Here is a 19,415-nt window from a genome sequence, read left to right as displayed (position 1 = left end):
TCACCTCCACAGCTCTCTTGGGCTGGAATCACACTCCACTGGCTCCACTGAATATCACATTAGAAGGGGATTTCTGTGGTGATACTATGTAATATTTTTTATATACTGCAGGGTTCTATTTGCTGATATTTTGTTGATGATATTTTCAATCTATATTTATAAGATACTGGTCTTTAGGTTTTTTTTTTATTTCTTGTGATGATTGTGTCTGGTTTTGGTATCAGAGTAAATACTGACCTCATAGAATGTGCTAGGACATGCTATTTTTTGGAACAGTTTGTGAAGAATTTTATTAATTCAAAATTAAATATTTGCTTAGAATTCAACAATGAATCACTTCGGGCTGGAATTTGAGGGAGGATTGTTTTTTAATTACTAATTTAATCTCTTTTTAGTTTTATTCAGTCTTTATATTTCTCTTTGATTCATTTTTTCGTAGGTTGTATATTTCTAGGAATTTGTCTACTTCATCTAATGACTATTAGTATACAATTGTTTATGTTTCTTTATAATCCTTTTTATCTCTGTAAATTTCCTACTTTGTTCCTCTAAAGAAGTATTATCTAATTTCATTTCTGATTAATAATTTGCTTTAATTTCATTACTGTCTTCCTTCTATTTGCCTTGTTTTAACTTACTCTTCTTTTTCCAGCACTTTAACTGGACAGGTTAGATCGTTTCTTTGAGATCTTTCTTCTTTTTAAATTCTATCTTGATGTATGCACTTACTATGGCACATTTCCCTTTAAGCATTGTTTTTGTTGTATCCCATAAGAGACTCTGCATATTTTCTCTTTCTACTCAAAATATTTTCTAACTTCTTTTATTTCTTCTTTGATTTATTGGTTATTTAAAGTATGTTGTTTAATGTCTGCATATTTATGAGTTTCTCACAATTTCTGTTATTGTTTTCTTATTTCATTGCAGCCTGAAAACATAAAGTTGTCTCACTCCTTGATAACACCCAGATGATATACTTCCCTAATTGCTCACTGACTGTTCTATCATTTTAAACCATGCCCAGGGTCATACACTGCTTCAAATACCAAACTCATTTAATTTTGGATCCTTTGCACGGTTAGTAGTTATTGAGATCATTGTCAGAGATTTGTTTTGACTCTAGGAGGACTATTCTTCTTTGTCTGTTTCCTTGATTTTCTCTGGTAAATTAGCTGACCTGAGACTCAGTTTATATATTTAATGAAGTATTTCTTCCTATTTGCTTTTTACCACACCTTCATTGTTTTTGAGAATGCTCTTATACTTGAACTTCCCCAAACTATTTCCTTGGGAAGAGCGTTGGAGCTCTGTGTCATATAGTTGTTTCTCCTAATTGGTAAAACCTCTGAACGTTAGCTCTGTTGCTCAGGGTGGAAACCAGTAACATGCTTCTCTTGAGTGACATGCCTGCTTTGGGGTCTGGGCACTGGGGAGTTGTGGGTCTAGTCTCTCAGATTCTCAGCTTGCTTCTCATTGTATCAGAACTGTGCCTTAAAACAAGCTGAATTGAAAACAATTAAGGCTCAGTGTGCTCAATCCAAGGTAGAGGTCCCCATGAGTGGGCCTGGTAGAAAAAAATGAACTCTGTCTGCTTGGCCACACTTGCTAGGAGCTTAATCTCAGGGCAGGTATGTGGGGGATTGGATGAGAAATTCTGAAGTCCTCTTGCTCCTAGAAATACGCTATAGCCCTGAACTGAGACCTAGCAGAAGTCCTGTGTTGTTGATTGTATCCATCTTAAGTGGAGTGTTTGTCAAAATAGGCAGAGAGAAATAGACATAAGAATGAATCATGGTTCAAATGTAAAAGACTCTCACTCTTCTCACTGAATTTCAGTAGATTTTCTTCAACAAATGTTTCTTCATTTTCTATATACTATTATGACCATTTCAAAAGACCTAGATGGCTGGCTGTTCTATAATTTTCACCAGTTTCATAAAGGAGCAGATACACAGAGTTCTTTACATAGCTGTTCCAGAAGAGGAACTTCTATGTTTATTTTTTTATGCAGAAAAATTCAGGAAGATTGTTTGCTTTCTCCTTCCAAATCGTGACCTCAGGTCTCAGCTTCTATAACAAATTGGCTTCCCCAGGTATTTTCTTCTCCAAGAAAACTCTCTGGTAGACAAGCAAATACATTTTGATATGTTCTACATTTTTAAATTTAAAACATTACTCCATGGTTAAATAATTAACAGTACTAAGATCAATATAAACCCTCATATTCATTTTGTGAAAATAATCTGTTAGTTCAGAAACACCCATGATATATTAAGTGCACATAATGCTTTTAAAAAAGAACTAGATTATATAATTTCCCTAGACAGATAAGATACATGACTTTTTTGTTTTACCCAACTGTCATCTTTTGATTTTAATGCACAAATTACTACTAACCTTTTGCCACCTTATTTCCCCAATCATTCAGGTTTTTATTATTTTTATATTATTAATGCCATCATTTATAAGTGTATCGAATGGCACTTACCTAAATACAAAGGATGTTCATTCCCAATTATTATCCTTTAAAAAGTGCAAAATTACTTAGAAAGATACATTTTTCTTTTTAAATAAGAGCCCAAAGTTCTAATACTCCTTAAAACTTTAGCATTTGAAAAACACTTTTTTCATTTATTATTAGATATAAAATGACCCAGAATACAGCAAAATTAATTGGATATAAAGCCAAATCTAAAACAATGTAATTTTTAAAACTATATAATATTTTCAGTTATATGTACAATCTCTTATTGCTGACTTGACCTTTTATTTTCAGATTTATATCCAGACTTAAGACCTTAATTTCTACTCCCTCAGCAAAGGATATAATTCTGACTAAAAGTATGAGATAATTAAATAGCTCCTGACATCCAACTCTCATGATAGTAGTATAAGACATTCCTCTGAGGAAACAACTTGAATATTTTCTGGTAAATGTTACTTTTTCATGTAGGTGGAGGATTTAATTTTCATAACAAGTTCTCACATATCAAAGGTATTTTAATCTTCCCGTAAGAGTGTGTCCTTGGATGCTATACTATATGCCAATATTTATACATGTAGAATGTACTTAACATTCATTTAAGTCACATAGCTAATATGTTTATGTTATTTATAGCTTCTGCACTAATTCTAGTGGAGTTTAGTAGTAAGTGTGCTGAAAAGAAAAGATAATGTCAGAATAAGGTAAAACAGAAGATGGAGGAAATAACTGGCGACAGGCACTGGGGCAACAGTCTCATATCATAGTTCCAAGTACTGTGTTAGTTTATCAGGCTCTTGTGAACTGACAACCAGCCAATTCAATTGACAAGAGAGGGAACAGAGCCAGGAGAGTAAGGAGTAAGTGGGTGGGTTTTTTTGTTTGTTTTTTGCTACTGTTGTTTTATTTTCAGGAAGAAATATTGTACTCACAGGAAGTGTACCAGGAGTATAAATAAGTTCTAGGGATGGGGTCAGAAAGAGGTAGGTAGAATATCAGCACCCTGGATATGCAATGGCTGCTTATTATTTTGTGGGTCCAGGAGGCACCTATTAAGAAGCAAAGAAGTAAGATTTATGTGAAGTCTGCAGTCATGCTGACATCCAATAGTGGAGTTTTTGCTAGGTAACACTCGAGACTGAGAAACTTTCAGATTTGACTGAAAGCACTATGAGAACTTATACTGTAACATATGTTTTTAGTTGAATGTTTTCTTTTTCAAAGTAATTGTCATGTGAACTTATGCACTACTTTTTAAAAAATCATGACCATCATCTCTTTGAATATAATATTCTCATGGAGTTTCCTGCTATATTCATGACATAGTTTTAGAGTACAGGTTTATCTCACATTGTATTAAGTTTTTATTTAAAATCATGAAACAACATAGTAATATATTTAAAAAGCGTGACTGGTAGCACTTGTGTTCATTTTCATTTAATATGTGGGCAAAGACTACATACAGGTGTGAAGAAGAAATCTTTTGCAACACAGAACTCATTGTTCAGTATGAGTTTTGATACATATAAGAAGAAACATGACAAAAAATCTAAAAATAGTGTGACTAGTTGAAATGTGTGTGATAAACTGGTTTTATACTTTTTAAGCTCTTAGTTGGGGCTTAAGAGCATGAGTCACAAAACCAATATTCTATGTCTATTGTGCAATTGTAGAAGAGCAACTTTTTGAATGAGACCACATGAAGAACACCAAAAAGAAAAAAAAAAGTATGATGATTACCAAGATTTCTACCCTAGAGAATAGTATCAATCCCTTTAGCTAATACTGTAAAACAAAAGTCTGAAGTCATTTCCTGGCTCACCACCTTTCCTAATGACTTCCCATTGCCCCGAAGAGAACTTCCCACATTAAATGCCTTTTATCACGTGGCCTCTGCCTCCCTCCCCGTCACATGCCTTTACTGGTCAACATGACCCAGTGACAGTCGTCCTCTCTCCATTTCTCTAAGCTACTCCACACATTCTCTCTCTTCAGGGCTTTCCCCCTTGTTCTGTCTTCTTCTTGGAACACTCTTCCAATATATATGTTTGCTATCATCTATTCACCTTCCAAATCAACTCAATTACTAATTTTTCAAGAAGGCCTTTTGTGATCTCAGACTAGCATAATTTTTGCTGTTATATATTTCCATAGCAATGTGGACTTCTCTTTAACATTCAACATGGGATAAACTGTTTGCAATACTATCACTTTCATGGGGACCAGAAAAGCGGCTTTTTATTCACTTTTGCATCCCAAACTATATATTCCTCCCGATTATGTAGCCACATATTTGTTAAACTAAATTGAAATTTTTATTTTTTCTCTATAGCGCTGCATAGATACTTCCTGTTCAGTGAAATTTTGACTTCCATACACTAATTATTTAGTTCTAATTTATATAGTTTAAACATCTCTCATGGAGCAATGCTATTTCTTTAAAAAGGAAGAGTAAAATATATTTTATAATAAGTAAAAAACCTCACAGATTCTATTTACACATGCTTGTGTTAGATACTTTAATTGTGTCATTTCATTTAATCTTCCATGAAATCTCATGATATGAGAATATTATCTATGTTTTCATAGTTAATCATTGCTAAAGAGCACAATTATTAAATGGCACTCAGGTTTCCATAATGTCACATTTTCTTTTTTTCCTTTCAGGAAAAATTTGCCAAATTGTGGAGAAATAAAACATTTTCATTTGCTATTATTTCTGTTATCTATTGATGCATAATATACTTTTCACACTTAGCGACATAAAACACCATTTTATTATTATTATAAATTTTTTAAATAAAGAATTTGAACACAGTAATGACTGCACTGTATTTTGCAATATCTGGGAAGTTGTAGGTGTCTAGGGATGAGTTGAGTATGAGGAAATAGAATAATCTGGAGGCTTTTTAAAAAGATTTTATTTATTTATTTTTTAGAGAGGGAAGGGTGAGAGAAAGAGAGAGAGAGGGAAACATCAATGTGCGGTTGCAGGGAGTCATGGCCTGCAACCCAGGCACGTACCCTGACTGGGAATTGAACCTGCAACATTTTGGTTTGCAGCCCGTGCTCAATCCACTGAGCTACACCAGCCAGTGCAATCTGGAGGCTTTTAATAAATACTGAGGTGACATTGTTTAATGAAACTATATAGGTTTCAAGTGCACAATCCTATCATATGTCCTCTGTGTATTATATTGTGTACCCACCACCCAGTGTCATATCTCTGCCCATCATCATGCATTTGACCCCCTTTGCCCTTGACTCCCCCCCACAACCTCTTTCCATCTGCTCACCACCATACTGTTGTCTATGAGTTTTTTGTTTGTTTCTCTTTTTTGTTCATTAGTTGCTTTCAGTTTTATATTCCATATATGAGTGAAATGATCTGGTTCTTGACTTTTTCTGATTTATTTTGCTTAGTATGATATTTTCAAGATTAATCAATGTTGTTGCAAATGGCAATATATCATCTTTATGTATGACTGAGTAGCATTACATCATATATAAATACCACATGTTTATCCAATCATCTGTTGAAGGACATTTTGGTTGTCTCCGTATATTGGCTACTGTGAATAGTGCTATAATGAACATGGGCATACATCTTTGTGTATAGATGTTTCCAAATTTGGGGTGTAAATACTCAAAAGAGGAGTGGATGGGTAATATGGTAACTCTATTTTTATTATTTTGAAGAGCCCCATACTATTTTCCATCGTGGCCAAACCAGTTTACATTCCCACCAGCAGCAAATGAAGATTCTTTTTCTTCACAATCTCTCCAGTGCTTGTCTTGTTGATAATAGCTATTCAAAGGCAGCTATGAATTGATACCTCACTGTTTTTCTGATTTGCATTCCCCTAGTATCTAGTGAAGTTGAGCATCTTTTCACATATGTTAGCCATTTGTATGTTTTCTTGGGAGAAGTGCCTGTTCAAGTCCTCTGCCCATTTTTAATTGAATTGTTTGTCTGTTGGATGTTCAGTTGTCTTAACTTACACTATTCCACCCAAGATGGGATCACTTAAAAGCTGAGCTCAAAACTGTTGACCAAGAATGTCTGAATGAGGCCTCTCACTGTACCTCAGACTTCATCATAGCATGCAAGCATAAATGTTGCTGGGCTTATTACATGGCAGCTGAAGGCTCCAAAAGTAAGTATTCCAGTAAGTAGGTACATGGCCTTTTATGACTTAGCCTCACAATTCACATAGAATTAATCTACCCATATTTTATTGGTGGAAGCAAACATAGTCAGGTCAGCCTTCAAGGGAAAAAACACTGTGTCTACCTCTTAATGTGAAGACTTTTAAAGTACTGGTATATGTGGTCACATGTAAAATTTGCCACATTTAACTTCCCCTTTAAAGAGATAATAAAATTATTGTCAGCAGTGGAATCAGGGTTTGAACACTGCCTGTTAATGCCACATATGCATTTTTATCATCTTCCTGTCATTAATATATTTTTGAAAAAGAATGAAAAGGTAAAGGTTATCTTTTATTTCTTTGCAAATTCCCTGTCATACATAACCTGTTTTTTGTCAATCAATAGGATATGTTACAAAGGGAACTCAAAAATAAGTTTTTAGAGAACAGAAAAAATATATAACTTTTTCAGTCCAAGGTAATGAGAAGACATTCAAATATTAATGAGGTTTAGAGCTATTGCTTTTAAAAATTGTCTTTTAATTTTATAAAAAGAATAAGAATGACTGTCCACAGATATCACTCATAAATTTCCTCCGTATATCTTCTAGAAGATGTGGGCATCTATGAAGCTACTCTGGATTTCAGAGAAAAAAAATAGAAAAAGTAAGAGTTTTGGGAAATGGATGGTAAAACAATATTAAATTTAATTACTATAAAAATAGATGATTCATTACTTGAAAAATGAGGGTGTAGTTCTAATTTCACTAGTCCATTGGTAATGAAACTAAGATTGGGTGATTTTAAATATGGCATATTTAAAATGATCTTCTAGAGATGTTATATGCAGAAATATTATGTGTTACCAATTTTCCCAAGAAAATAACACCAAAGCAGGCTTGTAATGGGTAATTAGAATATTCCTAATCCTTTTAATATCCTCTAAAACAGTTTCTGTTGAAAATCAGAGTTTTAATATTGAACTAGATTATATTTAGATTTTTAAAATGTAAGGACTCTTAAATCGCCTTAAGTAAATTGTGACATAATGCGATTTTAGTTACACTCAGTAGTGTAGTTTCATCTTGATTAAAATCTTTATAAATAAAAAGTAATCACACCCTGATGATCTTCCCCATATTTATTTAGTTTGAGGATCAGTTTAGTTATTGTGATTACCTTTCAGGAAAAGGAGTATCACCTACCCAGACCTACATTATTGTCTAAATAACAGCTAGAAGTTTAATTTGCATGTTTATTATCCTTGACATTAAATCAATATAATGAAATGAATTTAATAATGTAAAACTATTTTTTTTCTGTTTACAAGTTTGTCACTCCTTGGAGCTGACCCTAGTAAACTACAGAAAGGATACTTCTAGTTAGTTTTGGGAAGTGCATCTAAATTATTTTTTTCTGAAATTTTATGAATAGCAATGATCTCTTACAGACTTAGTGGGAGCCTAGATACTTCTACCTTAAACTAGAATTTAAAAAGTTATCTGAAGAATGTTAATTGTATATTTACCAAATATTTTACATTATAATTGCCACTGATCATATCTATTATTTTCATGCAAGGAAATAGTTAAAAGTCAGCTCAGGGTAAAACCATCTTTCTCAGAACTATCATTGTGTCTATCTTCTTGTTTCACTGCTCCATCCTCTCTCTTTTAGGTCATATCTCTTGGGTTTCTACTGCAGCTCTTTGTAGTCCCTTCTCCTGCTGTCTTTGGAAATGTGTTCTGACTGTCCTACTGACCTCTGTTCCCAGCAAGCGCTTCTTATTTCTAACTAGCCGGCCATGCTTAATTTCATGACCATCCGGACAACTGCATGACACTAGCACATACTAGTTTCTACTATTTTGCTCTCAAAAACTTCAAATAATAGAGTTCTCTCCTTTTTTTTTCATTTTCCCATAAGGATATAGATTTAAGACTTTTTAAAACTAAGAGTAACCACACTTCACTGTAAGGGTAAAAAAACTACAGTGCATAATCATTGTAGGTAAGATAACATAGAATGGACAAGTTTCACAATACAATGTGTCATGCAAATCCCTAATAGTCACTCTAATAGTAACTGTACTACTTGATGGTGAAAAGTGATGAAAGAAAATTGAGCAACTTTATTTCATGATTCTTGTATGCCATCATAAATATAAAGTCCTTCAGTTCTGTTAAATAAGAAACCAATGATGATACTGCTTTCTGAAAACCATCTGTCCATGTTCATCTATATCAACAAACTCTGGCCAATTTGCATTAGCACAAGCTGTTATTCCTGCCTTTGCCAATGTTTAACAACGTTAGATGATTTTTACCTCTTCTCAGGCAGCATACAGGGTGGGCAAAATTAGGTTTATAGTTGTGAGTATGCAAATCACAGAATTTATTCTGGTATTATTATTTATTAATTATGGTATTAATTTTTATACCAAGAAGTGTAAACCTACTTTTGTCCCATCCTGTATTACATGAAATACTCAATAATATATCTGATTTTCTGGGAAGATAATATTTTTATTCTTCATGGGGTCAAAATATATTAAAAACTCTGTACTCAGTAAAATATGTGCACTAAAATTGTTTCAATTTCATTTCGTATATTCAATTCATATGTGCATAATTTTATAAGGGTAATCTAATTATCTAAAATATTTATATTTCCATTAACATTTGCTTAATATTTGGCATTCCTTCCTTTTAATCAATCAAGAAGGAAGTATTATCTGTCCAATGAAACTTAGCTGTGTACTATGCAGTTGGAGCCTATGTGAAAGAATTCACCAAGCACTGAGTTTTAGATGTCTAAAAGAGAAATTATAAAAGTAAAAACAATTGAATATTAAAAATGAGAAATTTAAAGTTCCCAGTCTTAGATATTTCATGATCAATACTGAAAAACTGAACGATATTTGAATCAAAGTGTCTATAAGGTTGCCAGACTGGAAGTACAATTTCAAAAAAATTGTTTTTAGTAAAAAAGTAAGACTTATTCCCTGCCCCCTCTAAAGTAATCTTTCTAATCAGGGATTGAAAGTGTAAAACCAGATGATTAATATTTTTTATACTTAAGTCTGTTGAAACATATTTTTCTAGTTGATAGGAGTTCTATTCTAAAAAGAAAGTCTGGGCTGCAAAGCAAGAAAACATCAAATCTCCCTTTCTTATATTTGTCCAAACAGAATTTCCCTCTGTGACTCACAGAATTTGTGTTATAGCCATGTACAGATATATTTTGATGCCTCAAAGCATCTAAAAATTTTCCCAAATGAAAACTAGTTCAGATTAATCATAATTATAATAATCACATTAGCTTTTTGTATTCCTAAGCAAGCTCAAACATATCAGTATTTCACAAACTATCCTTCTAAAAGTCAGTTTTCTGTATTTCTATTCCATGGATTATAATGCAGAATTTCATGCTGAGCAATGAAAGGAAATTTTGTTTTCTCACCCCCCTTTACCTTATAACATCTTTCTTCTGTATAATTCTGCCTTTGCCATATATTCACCTCACCACTCTCTTCTGATTCCCACACATTTGATTAAAATCTCACTGAGCTGTGTGTAAATGTGGAGTTTAATGTACTACCTATCTATGTTTCGTGATCATCATATCATGTTCAGGTGCAAAAATTGTAAATGTGTTCTTGGTTCATACTATAATTTAAATTTTTATTAAAAAAAGCAAATATCTGTGTGCGTGCGTGTATATATAATACACATTTGAGATACAACTTACCTTTCTTGTAAATACACGCACAGTAAAAAATAATGTAGTATTTTATTTTATTGCATCCAGCAAAAACCTATTTCTTCATTGCCCACCATGCTTCTCAACCATGTTTCCCACCAACCTGTTCTAGAATCAAGATACTGAAGGGACCAAAATTCTGCTATCCTGAAATTGGAGTTTGGGATTTTGATTTTAAGCTTTTTGTTTAAAAAAATACTCAGAAGGAAACTTTTATACCACCCCCACCCCCACCCCTGCTTCTCTGCTAAGGAATTCAGAGGAGCCTGCTTCAGGAAGTACATCTTGGGATGCAGCCTAGCCAAATTAGAATTAAGTATAGTAAACAAGGCCTCCAGGCAGGCGCCTGGTATCTGGATACCCTCTGTGTTCCATTGCTCCCAAGCCACCTAGCAAGGACTTTCCTGCCATGTGTATTCCATTCTTCCTCAACTGCCTGTAAATAGCTAATTGTCACTTCTGACATCTAATACTCCATTGCCCCCTTTCTCCTTTGTCCAAATGTTTTATACAGCATTGTTTTACTGTTTCAGAATTTTTATGGATTTATCATGCCTGTATGATTTCCCCATGCACATGAATTAAACTTTGATATTCTCTTATTAATCTGTCTCTGTTAATTTGGTGATCACCGCAGCCAGAAGAATTCAGGATTTGGGAGGAAAAGTATTAATATATTTTAGCCCTCACAACACACACAGGTGACTGATTGTGAGTATATTGGAACTCTGAGGTGCTCAATTTGATACAATCAGATTACTCCAGGCATATACTTCTATTGATTACTGGCACACTCTCTTTTAAAATGAGATATTAAATCATAGAGATATCTATCTAAATGCTATATATCTCTTCCTGGGAAGGCAAATTCTTAAAGCAGCATTTCACAGAAAGCAGAGGAAGTTGAAAGTGGCTAGACAAATTAAAAATCAAAAACACTTCTTATTTAACAAATACCATTGTTGCTGGTAGAAATCAGGCTCCTCCATGGGATCATGAGAAAAGCATTTCATGGATCCAAGCACAAGATATTGTGATGTGGCAAGATTTATTCAGGTGGAAGTCAGCTGCTGTGCCCCAATTCCTTCTGTCCTGACATGGAAGAAGCCCTGTCTTATCTTCAGCAATGCCAAAACAAAAGCTAGTGTCCAGAGTTGCTGCTTCATATTAAAGCTTAGTCCTTCAGAGCTCATGCAGTCTGCTACAAGGCCACACAGTTGCTAGAACAGGGCTGTGTGTGTTCTCAGGAGAGAGATAATGCACGAACATAAAGGGCAACTGCAGGTCACTGAGCAAACGATCGAGTGTGAAGCTGTAGCTTCCTGGCTAAGCAAACAGACTTATGCTCTCAAATTTATTAAATTCAATGTCAAATTCTCTTTTCACCCTTTCTTATAGATAATTAGCTAACTGTCTACAGCACAGGTGGCAAACACAAGGCCCGCGGGCCAAACTCTGCCCTCCACCTTGTTTTATCCAGCCCGGCACCTTGTTTCTATCCCGCAGCAATGCCGAGCTCCTTGCCCCCAATTAAGGAGTAGTTACATTTATACAGTCCTAGGCTTACATTCAGCCCTTTGAAGGCAACTACGAGGCTGATGGGGCCCCCGGTGAAAATGAATTTGACAACCCTGGCCTGCAGTAACATTCTCCCCTGAAGATCAGAGGCTTGTAATTTTACAAGCATAAATGGATGAAGGTTTCATCTTCTGTAGCTGTTTCTTGTTGTCAAAGGGGCATAGTCTTGCCTATGCTCAAGCACAAAGAGTCTATCGGCTAAAGGAAAAGAAGAGCAGAAAGGAAAGGGAGTCTTCGTACAGGATGAGGGATTTTGCAAAGTCCAGGTCAGTTGGCTCTCTCTAGGAGGCAGTATATGTGATGTATGGAGGGTGGCACTGTCTATAGGATGGCACTGCTGGACAAGTTGGCATCCTTGTTGTATTCAAATTTGAAAGATTTGGCAAGAAGGTTAAAAGTCATAGCCCCAAAATGAGGAGAAATATAGCAGCTGAAGGTCTGGTGAGAGGTAAGAACCAGGTGACAGAAGGAGGGACTAACTCTATAGTGTCCCAGATTATGTTGGAGAAGTGGCTTTTCTGGAAAAAGGATGTCACACCTATACAAAGCCCTCTTGTTTACCATATATAACTCAAATTTTGCTGATGAGAACATTCCAAGATTTCATCTACCCTCTGAAGAATTGTGAGCATTTTCTGTCTGAACCATTAGAGCAGAAAAGGGAAAGCAGTTTCAAGGGAAGCCAATAGACCTTCTCATGTTTCACCAACTCAACCATGTAGCCCCGACAAGTCAACCCAGCCAAACTACTGAGTCTCATTTCAGGGGGTGGTGACGCAGATGGGCTTCTAAGGTGAGGCCTATACTGTGTAAGAAAGCAATCAGCCCTGGCTGGCGTAGCTCAGTGGATTGAGCACGGGCTGCGAACCAGGCATTGCAGGTTCGATTCCCAGTCAGGGTACATGCCTGGGTTGCAGGCCATGGCCCCCAGCAACCACACATTGATGTTTCTCTCTCTCTCTCTCTTTCTCCCTCCCTTCCCTCTCTAAAAATAAATAAATAAAATCTTAAAAAAAAAGAAAGCAATCAGATAAATAAGGTCATAACCATATATCTTATTAAAACAGAAGAAAGAACACAAAGGTTAATGAACACAGCAACTTATAAATCAGTTTCTCAGTCTGCAAAACTGTCATTTGAGAAGACTTCCAGGTGCAAGAATTTGCTGGAATAAAAGCAAGTGAAGACAATTTGACAGACCATCCTTGTCTGTAGTTTGAACATCTCTGGTAATGTCATCAGGTGGTCAGGTAATTCTGTATGGTGTACATAGATATAGCCTTAAAACAAGTTTTATTTCCCAATACTTCCCAGTCCAAAGATGGGAGAAAAAAATAAAACATTAGCTTGAAAGGTTGAGAAAAAAACTAGAATTTAGGAACCAGTTTAGCTACAGTGAAAACAAAACTTCAACACAGTTAAATGTATTAGAGCTCAATATCGAAAATTGGACATCATGATTTCCACTGAAACATAATTTTTCTTCCTAAAATCACCCTCATTTTCATCAAAGAGACAGCATTAATCCCAATTTTAATTTAGCCTAATTGTTTGCATAAACAGAACAAGAATAGCAATCTATCATACAGGCCCTTTAAATCTGCTTTGCTGAAATCTCACAAGGAATCTTCAGAATGAGTTTTAGTCAGCTCCCCTAAGCAAAGATGATGAACCACAGTTGGTTTCAGGCTTTGCCTGCAATAGCTATAGTTTTAGGTAAATTCTTTAAGTTCTTGAGGTTCCCAAATATGTCTTGAGTTCCTTCTTTGTCATCTCTCATGAAAGCAACCTTCATTCATTACCTGGAAAGACTGCCATGAACCACATGACTAGGCAAGATATGAAGCTTTTTCTGCAGTGGGCTTCTATTAACATCAAAAATCAGTGATACCAAGCTAATTAATTAATTAATTAATTAAAACTAAACAAATAAATTCTTCTAGAAAGAAAGAAAGAAAGAACGAAAGAAAGAAAGAAAGAAAGAAAGAAAGAAAGAAAGAAAGAAAGAAAGAAAGAAAGAATCTTAATTCCTTAAGGCTTTTTGGTAACATCCAGAGTTCAAGCGTGTCTTCCTTCAACATGACATATCAACCAAAGTCTTGGACAGTAAAACTGCAATTGATAACTGCACTTATTGAATTCATGCAAAGGAATCTATTGGTATGACTCATTCATTAACAATTCCCAATTTCTGGAGGTATTAGGTAGGGAGAAAAATATAAAGCAAAAAGATAATCCTTGTCCCTTTAACAGAGTGAAAAGGAGGAAATTCCAATTCTGTATTAGAAATCCCAAAGGTAAGCAATTGTCATTTCTTATATTGACAAACACATTCTGTAACTTTTAGAAACATTAACACCTTTTTGGCAAACATAGTCACACTTCTGAGAGACATGCTTTCATTAGGCAGGTATCATACAGCAAAAGTCACTGATTTACAAATTTTGAACATCTGAAATAAGTTCAATTGATTTGCTCACATGGCCAAGGCTTTTCTTTCTTCCTTTCTTTTTGATAAGATCTATCTCTTAGAAATTTGCATTCCAAAAGATGGCCCAGATAAGGGTTCTAGGAGGCCATGTATTTGCACCTTAAAGGCAGACTTTATTTCATAAAACCCATTATCTATAAGCATTCTTGAGAAATCCAGAGTTAAATTGTAGCCAGTGGGCAAATATCTACTCTAAAAGTATATTTTGAGGCAATATGGATGGAGATGGTATTGCCTATTGTCTTCGGGGAGAGAAACTTTCATCCTTGGAAAAGAGGGAGAAAAAAACCTTCATCTTTAAAAAAAGAGGGAGACACTGGGTAGCTGAGAGAAAATGTGAGCATCCCCAATTTTTCTCAGCTCTGCTTTGCTGTTGCCAGATCCTAGGTTGACACATGACCCCCATTACTGGTTTCAGTATCCTGAAGCCGGATCTCACCCCTCCCAAACCAGTGTTGAGACCTTCCCAAAAATGGCACTGTAATTTTGCTCAGGTGTGGAACCTTACTAACAGTCAGTGTCGATTAGGACCTGTTAATTGGGTTAATTTAATTCCTCATGGGTGATTATGATGAGCTCTGGCCTTAATTAGCCTTACTGGAGGTTTCCACACTTGTGTCTATCTGTACAAGGGATGCCTAGCACCTCCACTGCCTTAGGTAGGAAATCTCATCCTGTAACTCTGGCCTTAGTAGTTGGGCAAGTACCATGTTTCCCTGCCTTTCATATTTCCAACAGCCTTGGTTCTTCAAGAGGCCTTAGCTAAGTGAGGCAGACTCCCTATAGGAGGGGGCATAGGCGGAGATGATTGGCCATAGAGGCCTGTAAGTCTAACCTGGAAAAGGGATCAATTGGCTATGGGGTGGACCCATTGAAAGCCCATAAAGCATGGGGAGATGATTATAATTTTGAACAAGCTCTTGGTCCTTCCCAAGCCTGAGATAATGTACTGTATTTTGCTATGTATAACGTGGCCCAAAAAAAATGTGGCCACATTTTTTGGCCCAAACTTTCAGGAAAATTTTTTTTTATTTTAATTTTTAATTTGATTTTTATTTATTTATATTTAGATATTTGTTTTTTGTATTATAGAGGAGTTTTAGCACTTATTCTTCATCATATGTTACAAGCAATATTATGTAACACGAATCACAAAACACACAAGAATGAATACAAGATACAAGAAATTTTATGTACCCGTAACAGATTTATGATATTTACGCATCATAGAAGACCAAGAACTCTTTGTCACTCTCAATATCAGGAGTATCATCTTCTTGAATTCCTACATTACCAGTGTCCTCTGAAGAGTCACTTTTCTCACCCCGATAAATTTCATCATTCTCAGTGCCATCCATAGCACTGCTGATGCTGTATTTTTTAAATGATTTCACAATCAAGTCCTTCTTGGCAATGTTGCACGATCTTAGGACCCAATCACAAACCTGGGCGATAGAGGCCTGTAGGTGTTAAATCATTACTGGCTGGCTGAATCCATGACTTCTACTCTTTCTTCATTAAGGTCTTAAAGGGCTTGTTTATTGACACATTAGGAGGTTGCAGTTGGCTGGTTAGCCAGCCAGTATCACAGCAAGTTGGGTTTTCAAGTCCACTGTGATTGCTTTTGCATTTTGTATAACTTGGGCTTTGAAATAATCAAAAGCAAGAACATTTTTAATTCCAGGGTATTGTGCATATGGATATCATTATCGCTTTCTAGAGTTACACTGTTAATGCATAAGCATAAATAAAATAATTGAAAATAATTATACAGATACATAATTAGTACTACTGTGTATAATGCACAGCCTTATTTTTCCCTCAAAAAGTTGGGCAAAAAGTGCACACGATGCATGGCAAAATGCAGTAATCACAGAGAACAAAGGAGGGCTCTCTTGGTGGCCCATGCTCACCCTGTGAGCTTGTGTATGTTCTTGCCCCATAACCATGTGGCCCTCGCAGCTGTGTAGCCAGCAGCCGTGTGGACTCTAATTCAGGATCCAGGCAGGAACTTGGGTACAACAGTACAGGTAGGAACAGCATTAAGCTACCTGAATGGAGACTGAGGCCACTTAGCAGCCACTTTTGGACTCTGAATGACTAATGTTTAATATGAAACAGAACCTTTGATGGCCTTTGGTTTTGCCTTGATGAAGACACAGCTGGAATTTGCCTATGGTCAGATGGATGGGGATGGGTCACAGGGGCAACCTTCAACCCATATTAATTTATCCACACCACCATCTCTTGTGCATGGGTCTGAGAAGTGCTTTTTTTGGGATTCCTGAAAGAGTCCTACTTTCATTTTTTTTGTTTTTCTTTTGTTTAAAATTATATTCTATTGATTATGCTATCACAGTTGTCTTGATTTCCTCCCTTAGCCCTTCCTCCACCCAGTACTCCCCACTCCCTCAAGTAATACCCCCATCATTGTTCATGTTCATGGGTCATGCTTGTAAGTTCTTTGCTACTCCATTTCCCATACTGTGCTTTACATTACCATGGCTATTCTGTAACTACTTATTTGTACTTCCTCACCCCCTCACCTCTTCACTCACTCCCCCACACCTCCCCATTTGGGAACCATCAAGACAAAGAGCCTCACTTTCACTGGAAACACAATGACACTGGCCCTGACTGAAGTTGTTATGTTTAGACTATTTTTATCCTGTCTGATAACTGTAGATAGAAAAGCCAGTACATCCTGTCTCTTCCCTCTCTCACAATTTTATGATGCTATGATTCTAGTGAATTAGTCTTGTAAAATTATGTTTCATTTATTTCTACAGGAAACATCGACACAGATTTCCCTTAAAGGCACCAGGCATGTTTTTTAGATATATGTAAGCCATGTATTTGTATTTTCAATCAATTTCTAACAGTTGGGTTTATATTTTTATTGATTTTCTTCTTATTTTTTATTTTTAAATCAAGTTTATTGGGGTGACATTGGCTGATAAAATTATCTAAAAGTATTTTAGGAAATAAAAAGGCAATATTTCTGTTAAAACTTTTACCTAGGAAATAAATCCATTTATTTATAAAGGAAACCACTATTTCCTTTCATTGTAAGAGGAATTCTGTTTGGCTTTGACATTAACAAAGTTAATTGTTTCATTTTCAGTGCCATTCAGATATGAGTTTTAGTGCACATCCTGGAGTAACTACTGCATTTGGGGGGATAAAATTGAAATCAAACCCAAGTTCAACTGTCTGCTGCAATGAAAGCCAAACTTGTGAGACAGCTGCTGGTGAGAAAGCAACTGGTTTATTCAAGCACCGGTGGCTTGAGAAGACGGGGGACTCATGTTCTAATAAAACCATTTTAACATCTCAGCGCAGGGAGAGGTTTTCGTAGGGAGGTAGAGGGAAAGCACAACAAAGAGTTCAGTGGGGGAGGCTGTGACATGCAGGCAATGACTGCATGATTCCGATATGAATTTTGCTGATTCCTATATGAATTTTGAACAGCAGCATACTGAAACTGGTCAGCACCAGCGACACTCTGGTGGGTAATCTGTGACAACCAAAGCCGTGGTCAAGGATGTTTCATGTACAAGCAGGAGCCAGAACTGCCAATAACTGCAATAAGCTTATAAAGAAATTGCCAGGATGTGAGTTCTTTTAATCAGTTTGTTAGTACATTTTATTCTAATTTTATTTCATGGTAAATCTGAGTAGTATAAAGTTGTTAATCCTTCTTACAAATATCAGGGGACATTGCTGGAATTTACCATTACTGTTTTTATGGCCCAAATTCTTCCACATAAAAAAAATAGTCTCTGATTTGAAATCTACACAATGTATATATAAAAAGAGAGAGCATCAATGTTAAATTACATGAAGAAAAGAGTTGGAAGTACACCTCGGTTAACAATGTTAACAGAGTTTCTGTGCTGTCATTTCTTCATTTCTACACAGCCTGCGGATTGGAAGAAGACATGAGTAGAGTAACACATTGCCATTAACAGGCTGAAGCCAGGGGCACATACAGAAATCAGTAGAAAACAACTTAGAGTAAGTTTTTGTCTGTTTGTTTATTTTACAAAAACTATCTTGTATCTTTGTTTGAGGTTTATTTTGGTTGAAGAATATTTTCTTCTGAAACCCAAATATTCCAGAAAGACAGTAAATTTCATTTGCTTTGTTTCTGATATTAAATTCCTCTTTAACAAGGAAGGGACTTCCCTGCTATTTTAAATACCATGTGGAATCCTAGTCATCTGCTGCAGTCTGCTTTGATGTTCTAAATTCAATTTTCCTATATTTTTATATATAAAATACTTTTAGAATAGTAAAACAATACAGATAAACAAATTAATAAATTAATCGCAAAACAGAATCATCACCTGGATTCCTGATCTCTAGGAATAATTACTGTTAAACATTAGAGCATTAAAAAATTGAGAAGCCATTTAGTCTCTATGCCCAAAAGTTTCTGTCTCATACTCTCCAATTGTGACATGGTACATGTAACCCTTGCTATAATCTCCACGTCTTTTCTTTATTGCATTACACTCTCAAAGTTTTAATACAACACTCTCTATTGTCTGAAGGAAGACCTTGTGGGCTAGGAATCTGAATGCTTATATTATTTCCTTAGTTTACCAATCACAATTCTATAATCTTAGGACACTAAATGTCTTTATATATTATTACCATAGATTAAATACAGAGGGGAGCAAAAGTAAGTTTACAGTTGTCCCTATGGAAAACGATATAATAATTCATGTATAACAACACTAAATTACTCTGTTTTGCATAATCACAAATGTAAACCTACTTTTGCTCCACCCTGAATAGCTGACAATATATTATAAGCCATGAGATATTGCAAAAAGAAAATTAGATTAAGGTGAAAGTCACCTAAAATTATTTTTTAAAAAAAGCAAAGGGCAAGAGTCTGAGAAAGCAAAAGTTACTATATTTTAAAGTAATTACTGTTTTAAAA

At 35.4% G+C, this 19,415-nt stretch overlaps 1 non-coding gene across 1 annotated transcript; it reads left to right on the top strand.

Annotated features, from left to right (window-relative positions):
• The first annotated feature begins 3,898 nt into the window (after positions 1-3,898).
• On the top strand, positions 3,899-4,022 carry LOC123816005. The gene has a single exon (XR_006785216.1). It is a non-coding gene; the product is annotated as a small nucleolar RNA SNORA40 (small nucleolar RNA).
• Positions 4,023-19,415: the final 15,393 nt, after the last annotated feature.

The sequence above is a fragment of the Phyllostomus hastatus genome, unplaced genomic scaffold (genome assembly GCF_019186645.2).
Source record: "Phyllostomus hastatus isolate PE091 unplaced genomic scaffold, TTU_PhHast_1.1 phas_contig_196, whole genome shotgun sequence".
Classification (NCBI taxonomy): domain Eukaryota; kingdom Metazoa; phylum Chordata; class Mammalia; order Chiroptera; family Phyllostomidae; genus Phyllostomus; species Phyllostomus hastatus.
Note: the sequence above shows the minus strand (reverse complement) of the source record. Positions and strands in the feature narration are given on the sequence as shown.